The sequence below is a fragment of the Phoca vitulina genome, unplaced genomic scaffold, assembly GCF_004348235.1.
Source record: "Phoca vitulina isolate PV1807 unplaced genomic scaffold, GSC_HSeal_1.0 scaffold106, whole genome shotgun sequence".
Classification (NCBI taxonomy): Eukaryota; Metazoa; Chordata; class Mammalia; order Carnivora; family Phocidae; genus Phoca; species Phoca vitulina.
In genome coordinates this window covers 1089485-1102407 of record NW_022589809.1, presented here as the reverse complement: position 1 = coordinate 1102407, position 12923 = coordinate 1089485, and positions in this window count along the sequence as shown.

Here is a 12923-nt window from a genome sequence, read left to right as displayed (position 1 = left end):
ACCCCTTGACCCTGTGGGACTGCTCTCTTAGCCTAAGAGAAGCCCCTCGAAACCAGGGACATGGCCAGGTTTTCGGGCTGGAGAGATGGCAAAAATGTCCCAGCAGAGATTAACCATCCTGCTTAAGGATGGATGCAGTCACAACCAGACCCAGACCTCCCCCCTCCAGCCTGCGGGCAGTTGGACAAACTGCACCTTTGCTTTGAGGGACCAACAAATCCCATGCCTGGCCCCGCTGGATCTCACTTCCTGTTGGTAGAACCTCCACATGTGACCTCAAGAAAGAAGCCTGTTTGCAATGGACTCAGGGATAGCCCAGGCTTCGTTATTTCCCACCCGGAATTCCTTTGAGGTCTGTATCCCAAGGTCTGCGTTAAGTCCTGAGTCATTGTGACTTTTGTTCCCTAGCACATTAATGATTCGCCAAGGGGGTTGACTTTCTTGACTTGAGGCAAAGCAAAATGTGTCATGGTGTTGCTCCCAGAGTCCATTACCGGGCTCGTCCTTAATTCGTTTTCTTTCTTCTTGGGTTTGCCCCAGTCTTGCGCCCCTCCAACCCCTCCTTCACACACGCACTAGAGGTCAATGACAGAGTGCCACATTCCTCATGACCGCCTTGCAAGGCATTGGATTTATGCATTATTTTCAAAAGAAACGTCTGCTCCTATACATGAAACACAACCTAAGCTTTGAGTGTTCAGGGTTCTCAATTTGAAATGGAACCTGAGCGCTAAGAAAAACCCTTTTAAATCTTGCCACTTGCAAGGAGGTGGATGGAACTAGAGGGTGATACTCTAGGTGAAATAAGTCAAAGACCAATACACTATTTCAGTCCTATGTGGAATTAAAACAGATGAACACAGGGGACGGGAAGGAAAAATAAAGTAAGATGAAGTTAGAGAGGGAGGCAAACCACGAGAGACTCTTAGCTGTAGGGAGCAGGCAGGGCTGTTGGAGGGCAGGTGGTGGGGTAACTGGGTGACCGGCGCTAAGGAGGGCATGTGATGTAACGATCACTGGGTGTTAGATGCAACTGATGCATCACTCAGCTCTGAAGCGAATAATACACCATGTTAACTAAATTGGATTTAAATAAAGAAATTAAAACTCACCTAAAAATAAACACTAAACATTCACTTCGGGAAAACAAAACAAAAAAACACCCTTTTGAATTTTACTGGCTTTGCAGTCCCGATTTTGCTTTTTGTGGGTTTCAGGCACCAAGCGCGGCGTCGGCTCTGGCCTTCAGGCAGCCGCAGGGAACAGACCACGGCCACCTCGCCGCGGGCCACCAGCCCCAGGCCCCACGACCCGCCCCGGCGTGGGGTTCGGCCTCGGGGTCCACGCACTGAAGCTCCCAGCTCTGGGACGCAAGCCCTGCGTGCGATGCTCGTCTCCACCCCTAAAGCTTCCTAGGGTCGTGCAACCCCGGACCGGCTTCCCGAGTCTGATGCGCAGGGGCGGCGGGACCAGGGCGGGCGCAGGCGGCCAGTGTCCGCACGGCAACCCCGGGGCGGGGTGGGGGGGGGAAGGGGAGACTCTCGGCCCTCCCGTCACAACCAAGCACAGGGTTTTGTCCAGAAACGGAGCTGACCCACCGGCCCACTGAATGGGTTAGCTCCGAAAGTCACGGGCAAGAACTAGACTTCCCAAACGGGAGTCAGGAACAGAAAACGCCTCCTGCAAACGGCAAACGCGACCGGAGAAGCGCCGCTCCTAGCGCTGCAGGCGGGGCTGGCTCCCCCCCGCGCCGGGGCGGCCAGCGGCGGCGTAGACGCGGGGCCCTTCCCGGGGGCGCACGGCCCAGGCACCCAGCCAGCCGCGTCGGGAAGAGCGCGCGCCCCGGGCGGCCGGGACTCGAGCCCGCAGCGCGCTCGCGGGGACGACCCTGGGGACCGCGACCGGCGGCGGCTTCGGGCCCCGGCACCTCCCGTCAGCCGCCCCCGGGACAGTCCCCGGGCGCCTCGGAGCTCCCAGCCGCTCGCACCGCCGATCTTCCCGACGCCGCGCGGACGGTCCGCGCCGGCGCGCTCGGTCCCCTTTTATAGGCAGCCGTCGGGCCAGACTGAAAACCGCACAGCCCAGGTCTGGCCGAAGGCCGCCGCTCGGTTCAGCGCCCGGACTTTGTACCCAGATTGAGAAAGACGAAAATGACAATTTCTAACGCTCAGCCAGGGGAAGGGCTTGGGGCATGAGGTCAGTAAGGGACACATCCCGCCTCCCGGCCAGGGTCTCCGAGAGCCCATACGGTCCTTTCAGCCGTGATAGGTCCGAGGCCTCCGTGCGGGTCTGGCCACGACCGGCTCCCGCAGACAGAAGCGGACCCGCAAACCTCTTCCCCGGGGCGTCAGTCGGGATTCTCCCAACTGCGTGCGAGTGTGGGTCCAGACCCCTGCAAGGAGACCGCCGCCGCGCTCAGGCGAGTCAGATGCATGCTTTGGTCTCCGGGTGCATAGAAGCCTTAGGGTTGCGCCATACAATGTACCCGCCTTAATTAAAAGACACCCTATTGTTTTGTTTTGTTTTTTTTAAAGATTTTATTTATTTATTTGATAGAGACACAGCGAGAGAGGGAACACAATCAGGGGGAGTGGGAGAGAGAGAAGCAGGCTTCCCGCTGAGCGGGGAGCCCGATGTGGGGCTCGATCCCAGGACCCTGGGACCATGACCTGAGCCGAAGGCAGACGCTTAACGACTGAGCCACCCAGGCGCCCCAAGACACCCTATTCTTAAAAAATGCTATCACCTGAGCTTTCAGTGGCAGGTAATCAGTGACTGTAGAGGACCTTAGCAGATCGCACCATAATGGACAGGGTTGAAATATGGGCGAGAATTACCAAAATGTGACACAGAGACTTGAAGTGAGCAAATGCTGTTGGAAAAATGGCCCGACACACTTGCTCTCCACAGGGTTGCTACAAACCATCCATTTGCACAAAACGCAGGGTCTGCAAAGCTCAGTGAAGCGAAGCACAATAAAGCGAGGTGTGCCTGCACTTGGCAAACAATCTGCTCTCAGGGTGGGTGAGTGCCCAGGAGAAAGAAAGAGGAGGGGGAGGCTCTGGTGGAGGGGGGTCTTCTGGAGCTGCGGGTGGCTGGGGGAGTGGAGGGAAAGCAAGGATTCCCACTGGCTGTCCTTCTGGTTCGATTTTGTTCGTTTGTGTCATGTCCTCATTTATATGGGTCCTATTAAGGAACTTCTGTCATCTTGTGAGCTGCCAGGACAGATGCATGGGCGCTCTGAGGGACAAGAGATCTTGGAAGCGTTTGTTTATCTGTTGGTTTTGCATGCTCCTGTTCAAAGCTTGGATTGGCCAATATAACAGAGACAGCAGGGACCTTCTTCGGGTGAGATCCTTCGTTGCAGGCAGCGCCCACAGAAGATCCCCTCTGCCGTGAACTGACTTGTGTTGCCCCCAAGTTCCTGCATTGGAGCCCTGGGGGAAGCCACCTTATAAAAGTCGGGAGGAGAGCTTGCTCGTTCTTTCTCTTTCTCTGCTGTGTGAGACACAGTGAGCTTTCCCCAGAACCCAACCATGCTGGCACCCTGATTCCAGACCCCCAATCTCCAAACACTAAGATGCTCCTGTCCCCCAAACCAGAGGACCCCACCTCTGTCAGGTCCTAGAGAACTAACTGACCTAAGAGTCAGTGAGGTGGGACCATGAGCCATACAGAAGCTGCCTGGGTGGGCAGGAAATTCCTACTGCCTGACTTCACCCCCAGCCTTTCTGGGGTGAGGACTGTCCGAGGTCACCCTGCCTGGCCACTCTCCACCATGGGGAGCCATTCTACTGCCTTCTGAAGAAGTCAGCAAGAAATCTTGCAGCAGGTGGCTCCCAGGGCAGGGAGCTCACTGCCTTACAGATCAGCCCCTTCATGGTCGGGTGGTCCTATAAATTAGAAACGTCTTCCTTGTTCTGAGTCCTAGGATCCAGACACTCACCTGATCCACCAAGAGCAGAATCACATGTTGGCAATTCCAAGTGTCAGGTGCTATTTCACATTCCCAAAATGCTATGGAACAGTTGATTGCCCCTTCCAGCCCTTTTTACAAATGAGGTGTCCAAAGCATGCAATAGGTTAGAATTTATCCCGAGCCATGTAGCTTGTGAGTGACCCCACAGGCAGCCAGGCTTCGGGTGGTGCTCCTGGTCTGCACTGGGGTGAGCACCGAGATGACACGAAGACTCGCAGTTGGCTCTCTATGCCCACTGCAGCCTCAACGTTTGTCTGCCTTCCTCCCAGCTGGCCCCTCTGCGTTTACTTTCCTCCTGTGGGTCAAAAGCAAATGTGGCAACCCTAACCCGTGTCAGTTAAACAAGAGAAGCTGTGTCAGTTCTAACTATGGACATGCATCTAGCATCAGGACTCATGCATGTGCTGGCAAAGAAAAGTCACGCCGTGTTGGGATATGTGTGTGTAGACAGGGACCCAAAAGAGAACCCCAGATGTGTCATGGAAATGTCGAGGAGAAATCACACAGGGCCAGTTAAACAGGCAATGGAGACTTTATTCAAGACTCTTACGGGAGAGGGGAAAAGATGGCGGAGGAGTAGGGGACCCTATTCCAACCAGTCCCCGGAATTGAGCTGGATATCTACCAGACCACTCTGAGCACCCACGAAATCAGCCTGAGATGTAAGAAGATCTGGATCTTTACAAACAGAGTATCACATGCCGTTGGTTTTGAGGTACAAAGCAGGGAGCCGTGATTCCGCAGGCAGGTATTGGAGGATAAACAGAGCCTGGCCGGGGGGATCCTACACCGCCGGTGAGTGACAGCCTCGCACGCTGGGGGCAGGGCACAGACTCGCAGACCGGTAGCGGTGGGGAAAGGGCTTTAGGGCAGCCCCCGGGATGGAAACCCGGAGCTGCGGGTTGTGCGTGTGAACTGGGAGCAGCTGGCGGTTTTAGAAGCACAAAGGGCAGAGACGTGCTCCGACCTGGAGGCAGGACTGGGGGCGCTGCAGAGGGGCGCACAACCCAGGACGCTGCACTTTATAGCAGCACGGACAGAAATGGAGACAGTGTGGCCTGGAGAGCTCACTGAAGAACAGACTGTGATCTCTCTGCTCTGAGGCAGAGGGTTGGAAACGGTCTCTTCTGCTCTCTCGGAAGAGATGCGGGAAGCTACCATGGAAAGCCACCAGAGAACACAAGCCGCCAAAAAACTATTTTTCACTGAGCCCATCCCTCACCACAGGGGTGCAGGGCAACTCTGCCCAGAGTTGCCTGAGTAACAGTGCGGCAGGCCCCTCCCCCAGAAGACAGGCTGGGAAAACAAGAGGCCAGCAACCCTAAGGTCCCTAGAAAACAGGTGCATCTTGCTTGGGTTCTGCTCAATAATTTGGATTCTATATATTCCCTCAAACACCCATCAACAGAATGACGAGGAGGGTGAAACCCCAAAATAGAAAAGACTCAGAGATTATGACTTATGCTGCAGATTTACAAATGAAAGCAGATATAACCAAGATGTCAGAGATGGAATTCAGGTTAGCAATTGTGAAGACAATGGCTAGAGTGGAGAAATCAATTAATGGCAACATAGAGTCTCTAAGGGCAGAAATGAAAGCTAAATTGGCAGAACTTAAAAATGCTATCAATGAGATCCATTCTAATCTAGATAATCTAACAGCTGGGATAAGTGAGGCAGAAGAATGAATTAGTGACCTGGAAGACAATTTAATAGATAAAAAGGGAAAAGAGGAGGCCAGGGAAAAACAATCAGAGAAATAAGTGACACCATGAAGTGTTCCAAAGTCAGAATTATTGGAATCCCGGAGGGGGTGAAGAGGGAGAGAGACCAGAAGATATATTTGAGCAAATCGTAGCTGAGAACTTCCCTATTCTGGGGAATGAAACAAACATTCTTGTCCTAGAGGCAGAGAGGACCCCTCCCAAGATCAAGGAAAAGAGGCCAACACCCCAGCATGTAATAGTAAAACTCGCAAATCTTAGAACCAAGGAAACCATCTTAAGGGCAGTTAGGGGGACGAGATTCCTTATGTACAGAGGGAGGAACATCAGAATAACGTCAGACCTATCCACAGAGACCTGGCAAGCCAGAAAGGCCTGGCAAGACATATTCAGGGTACTAAACGAGAAGAACATGCAGCCAAGAATACTTTATCCGGCAAGGCTGTCATTTAGAATGGATGGAGAGATGCAGAGCTTCCAAGATCAGCAGAAACTGTGACCACTAAGCCGGCCCTGCAAGAACTATGAAGGGGGGTTCAATAAAAGGAGAAAGACCCCAAGAGTGATATACAACAGAAATTTACAGGGACAATCTATAAAAACAATGTCTTCACAGGCAACATGATGACAATTAATTCATATCTTTCAATAATCACTCTCAACGTGAATGGCCTAAATGCTCCCATAAAACGGCACAGGGTTGCAGATTGGATAAAAAGACAGGACCCATCCATATGCTGTCTACAAGAGACTCATTTTGAACCTAAAGATACATCCAGACTGAAAGTGAAGGGATGGAGATCCATCTTCCATGCCAGCGGACCTCAAAAGAAAGCTGAGGTAGCAATTCTTATATCAGACAAATTAGATTTTAATCTAAAGACTGTAGTTAGAGACACAGAAGGACACTATATCATTCTTAAAGGGTCTATCCAACAAGAAGATCTAACAATTGTAAATATCTATGCCCCCAACATGGGAGCAGCCATCTACATAAGCCAACTGTTAACCAAAATAAAGAGTCATATTGATAACAATACGTTCATTGTAGGAGACCTCAATATTCCACTCTCAGCAATGGACAGATCATCTAAGCAGAAAATCAACAAGGAAACAAGAACTTTGAATGACACACTGGACCAGATGGACCTCATAGATATTTACAGAACATTCTACCCTAAAACAACAGAATGATCATTCTTCTCGAGCACACATGGAACTTTCTACAGAATAGACCACATACTGGGTCACAAATCAGGTTTCAACTGATACCAAAAGATTGAGATTATTCCCTGCATATTCTCAGACCATAATGCTTTAAAATTGGAACTCAAACACAAGAAAAAATCTGGCAGAAATTCAAACACTTGGAAGCTAAAGACCACTCTGCTCAAGAATGTTTGGGTCAACTAGGAAATCAAAGAAGAACTTAAACAATTCATGGAAACCAATGAGAATGAAACACATTGGTCAAAAACCTATGTGATCCTGCAAAGGTGGTCCTAAGGGGGAAATACATAGCCATCCAAGCCTCACTCAAAAAAACAGAAAAATCCCGAATTCACCAGCTAACCTTACGCCTTAGAGTACTAGAGAAAAAGCAACAAACGATGCCTAAGCCACGCATTAGAAGAGAAATAATTAAGATTAGAGCAGAGATCAATGAATTAGAAACCAGAAACACAGTAGATAAGATTAACGAAACTAGAAGCTGGTTCTTTGAAAGAATCAGTAAGATTGATAAACCACTGGCCAGACTTATCCAAAAGTTAGTCACCATATAATACATCATTAGTTTTTGATGTAGTGTTCCACGATTCATTGTTTTCATATAACACACAGTACTCCATGCAGTATGTGCCCCCCTTGATACCCATCACTGGGCTAACTGATCACCCCAACCCCTCCCCTCTAGAACCCTCAGTTTGTTTCTCAGAGTCCATAGTCTCTCATGGTTCATTTCTCCCTCCGATCTCCCCCCCCTTCATTTTCCCCTTCCTTCTCCTAATGTCCTCCATGCTATTCCTTATGTTCCACAAATAAGAGAAACCATATGATAATTGACTTTCTCTGCTTGACTTATTTCACTTAGCATAATCTCCTCCAGTCCCATACATGTGGATGTAAAAGTTGGGTATTCATCCATTCTGATGGCCGAGTAATATTCCCTTGTATATATGGACCACATCTTTATCCATTCATCTGTTGAAGGACATCTTGGCTCTTTCCATAGTTTGGCTAATGTGGACATTGCTGCTATGAACATTGGGTTGCATATGGCCCTTCTTTTCACTACATCTGTGTCTTCAGGGTAAATACCCAGGAGTGCAATTGCTGGGTCATAGGGTAGCTCTATTTTTAATTTTCTGAGGCACCTCCACACTGTTTTCCTAAGTGGTTTTACCAACTTGCATTACCACCAACAATGTAAGAGGGCAGCCCTTTCCCCACAACCTCTCCAACATTTGTTGTTTCTTGCCTTGTCAATTTTTGCCATTCTAAATGGTGTAAGGTGGTATCTCAGTGTGGTTTTGACTTGAATTTCCCTGATGGCTTATGATGATATACATTTTTTCATGTGTCTATTGGCCATTTGTATGTCTTCTTTAGAGAAGTGTCTGTTCATGTCTTCTGCCCATTTTTTGACTTGATTATTTGTTTTTTGGGTGTTGAGTTTGAGAAGTTCTTTATAGATCTTGGATACCAGCCCTTTAACTGTAGTGATATTTGCAAATACCTTCTCCCATTCTATGGGTTGCCTCTTTGTTTTGTTGACAGTTTCCTTTGCTGTCTCAGAAGCTTTTTATCTTGATAAAGTCCCCAAAGTTCATTTTTACTTTTGTTTCACTAGCCTTTGGAGATGTATCTTGAAAGAAGTTGCTGTGGCTGATGGCAAAGAGGTTACTGCCTACGTTCTCCTCTAGGATTTTGATGGATTCCTGTCTCATATTGAGGTCTTTCAACCATTTTGAGTTTATCTTTGTGTAGGGTGTTAGAGAATGGTCGAGTTTCATTCTTCTGCATGTGGCTTTCCAATTTCCCCAGCACCATTTATTGAAGAGACTGTCTTTTTTCCATTGCATATTTTGTCCTGCTTTGTCAAAGATTATTTGACCATAGAGTTGAGGGTCCATATCTGGGCTTTCTTTGCTTTCCATTGATCTATGTGTCTGTTTTTGTGCCAGTACCATGTTGTCTTGGTGATCACTGCTTTGTAATATAGCTTAAAATCGGGCAACGTGATGTGCCCAGCTTTGTTTTTCTTTTTCAACATTTCCTTGGCGATTCGGGGTCTTTTCTGATTCCATACAAATTTTAGGATTGTTTGTTCCAGCACTTTGAAAAATGTCGTTGGACTTTTGATTGGGATGGCATTGAAGGTATAGTATGCTCTGGGTAACATAGACATTTTAACAATGTTTATTCTTCCGATCCATGAGCATGGAATATTTTTGCATCTTCTTGTGTCTTCTTCAATTTCTTTCATGAGTGTTCTGTAGTTCCTAGAATATAGATCCTTTACCTCTTTGATTAGCTTTCAGATAAAAGGCCAATACCCAAGATCTATAAAGAACTTCTCAAACTCAACACTCAAAAAGCTAATGATCCAGTCAAGTAATGGGCAGAAGACATGAACAGACATTTCTCCAAAGAAGACATACAAATGGCCAACGGACGCATGAAAAACTGCTCAACGTCACTCATCATCAGGGAAATACGAATCAAAACCACAATGAGATACCACCTCACAGCAGTCAGAATGGCTAAAATTAACAAGTCAGGAAACAACAGATGTTGGCGAGGTTGTGGAGAAAGGGGAACACTCTTAAACTGTTGGTGGGAATGCAAGCTGGTACAGCCACTCTGGAAAACAGTATGGAGATTCCTCAATTGTAAATGGGTTTATTTCCATAATTTCTCTTTCTTCAGTTACATTGTTAGTGAATAAAAAAGCAACTGATTTCTGTGCCCTGATTTTGTATCCTGCCATGTTGCTGAATTCCTGCATGAGTTATAGCAATTTTGGGATGGAGTCTTTTGGGCTTTTCACATAAAGTATCATGTCACGTGTAAAGAATGAGAGTTTGACTACTTCTTTGCCAATTTGAATGCCTTTTATTTCTTTTTGTTGTCTGATTGCTGAGGCTAGGACTTCGAGTACTATGTTGAACAATAGTGGTGAGAGTGGGCATCCTGTTGTGTTCTTGACCTTAGGGGAAAGCTCTCAGTTTTTCCCCATTGAGAATGATGTTCGCTGTGGCCTTTTTGTAGATGGCTTTTATGATATTGATGTATGTTCCCTCTATCCCTACATGGTGGAGAGTTTTAATCAGGAAAGGATGCTGTATTCTGTCAAATGCTTTTTCTGCATCAATTGAGAGGATCATACGGTTCTTGTCCTTCCTTTTATTAATGTGATCTTCCAAGTTGATTGTTTTGTGGATGTTGAACCACCCTTGCTGCCCAGGAATAAATCCCAGTTGGTCATGGTGCATAATCCTTTTAATGTACTGTTGGATCCTGTTGGCTAGGATCTTGGTAAGTAATTGGGCATCCATGTTCATCAGGGATATTGGTCTGTCATTCTCCTTTTTGGTGGCGTCTTTGTGTGGTTTTGGGATCAAGGTAATGCTGGCCTCATAGAGTGAGTTTGGAAGTTTTCCTTCCGTTTCTTTTCTTTTTGAAACAGCTTCATAAGAATAGGTATTATTTCTTCTTTAAATGTTTGGTGGAATCCCCCTAGGAAGCCATCTGGCCCTGGACTCTTGTTTGTTGGGAGATTTTTGATGACTGTTTCAGTTTCCTTGCTGGTTATGGGTCTGTTCAGGTTCTATTTCTTCTGGTTTCAGTCTTGGAAGTTAATAAGTTTCCAGGAATGCATCCATTTCTTCCAGATTGCTTAATTTGTTGGCATATACTTGCTCAGTACAAGTTCTTAAAATTGTTTGCATTTCCTTGGTGTTGGTCATGATCTCTCCTCTTTCATTCATGATTTTATTAGTTTGGGTCCTTTCTCTTTTCTTTTTTATAAGTCTGGCTACAGGTTTTATCAATCTTATTAATTCTTTCAGAGAACTAGCTTCTAGTTTCATTGATCTGTTCTACTGTTCTTTTGGTTTCTATTTCATTGATTTCTGCTCTAATCTCTATTAATTCTCTTCTCCTGCTGGGTTTAGGCTTTATTTGCTGTTTTTTCTCCTGCTCCTTTAGGTGTAAATTTAGCTTGTGTATTTGAGACTTTTCTAATTACTTGAAGTCTTTTATTGCCATGTACTTCCCTCTTAGGACCACCTTTGCTGCATCCCAAAGGTTTTGAAGAGCTGTGTTTTCATTTTCATTCTGTCCATGAGTTTTTTTCAATTCATCTTTAATTTCCTGGTTGGCCCATTCATTCTTTAGCAGGATGCTCTTTAACCTCCAAGTATTTGAGTTCCTTCTAAATTTCCTTTTCTGATTGAGTTCAACTTTCAAAGCATTGTGGTCTGAAAATATGCAAGGAATAATCCCAATCTTTTTTTGTAATGGTTGAGATCTGATTTGTGACCCAGTATATGATCTATTCTGGAGAATATTCCATATGCACTCCAGAAGAATGTGTATTCTGTTGTTTTAGGATGGAATGCTCTGTATATATCTGTGAAGTCCATCTGGTCCAGTGTGCCATTCAAAGCCCTTGTTTCCTTGTTGATCTTTTGCTTAGATGATCTGTCCATTGCTGTGAGTGGGGTGTTAAAGTCCCCTACTATTATTGTATTATTATCAATGTGTTTCTTTAATTTTGTTATTAATTGTTTTATATAATTGGTTGCTCCCAAGTTAGGGGCATAAATATTTATAATTGTTAGATCTTCTATAGGATAGACCCTTTACATATGATATAGTGTCCCTCTTCATCCCTTACTACAGTCTTTGGTTTAAAATCTAATTTGTCCAATATAAGTATTGCTACCCCAACTTCCTTTTGATGTACAGTAGCATGATAAATGGTTCACCCCCTCACTTTAAATCTGGGGGTGTCTTTGGGTCTAAAATGAATCTCTTGCAGACAGCATAATGATGGTTCTTGCTTTTTTTTTTTTTTTTAATCCAATCTGAGACCCTGTGTCTTTTCATGGGAGCATTCAGCCCATTTACATTCAAACTATTGAAAGATATGAATTTAGTGCCATAGTATTGCCTGTAAAGTCCCTGTTTCTTTCTTTCTTTTTTTTTATTAAAGATTTTATTTATTTGACAGAGAGAGCACAGCAGGGGGAGTGGCAGGGAGAGGGAGAGGGAGAAGCAGGCTCACCGAGCAGGGAGCCCAATGTGGGGCTTGATCCCAGGACCCTGGGATCATGACCTGAGCTGAAGGCAGACACTTAATGACTGAGCCACCCAGGAGCCCTGTAAAGTCCCTGTTTCTGTGGATTGTCATTTCTTTGTCATCTAAGTTACTTTTGGGCTCTCTCTTTGCTTACAGGATCCCTGTTAATATTTTTGCCTGGCTGGTTTAGTGATCACAAATTCTTTTAGTTTCTGTTTGTCCTGGAAGCTCTTTATCTCTCCTTCCATTCTGAATGACAGCCTTGCTGGATAAAGTATATTTGCTGCATGTTTTTTTCATTTATTACCCTGAATATATCATACCAGCCATTTCTGGCCTACCAGGTTTCTGTGGATAGGTCTGCTGCCAGTCTAATGTTTCAGCCCTTGTAGGTTAAGGACCTCTTGTTTTGAGCAGCTTTCAGGATTTTCCCTAGGTCTCTCATCCCAGAGGTTTTGGACTCTTGTGTTTTCATTTTCATTTGCTTCCATGACTGGCCTGGGGAAGCCCTGGAATCTTTGGATTGGTCTCCATGTAGCTCTGCCCTCACCTGCCATAGTGAGGGGGGGGGGGTGCCAAGGTAGACCAGATATCCAGGCTGTTGTGAGAGGGAGGAGGGAAGGAGAAGGAGGATTGAGTAGGTAGGAGTGGGAAAGCAGGAGCGGGGAGAGGGTAAAGGGAGTAGGAAGGGAAGGTGGGTGGAGGGGGAGGGGAAGGGAATGAGGAAGGAGAGAATGGGGGAAAGAAGGAGGAGGGGAAGGAGGGGGAGGAGGAGATGAGGAAGACTGGCATTTACTGAGCAACTACTTCATGTCTGGCACTGGGCTCAATGCTTTACAACTGCCCCCAAGTACATTTCAGAAATGTGTGTAATGATAAGGTGTCCCAGTCAGCTTGGGCTGTGTAACAAATA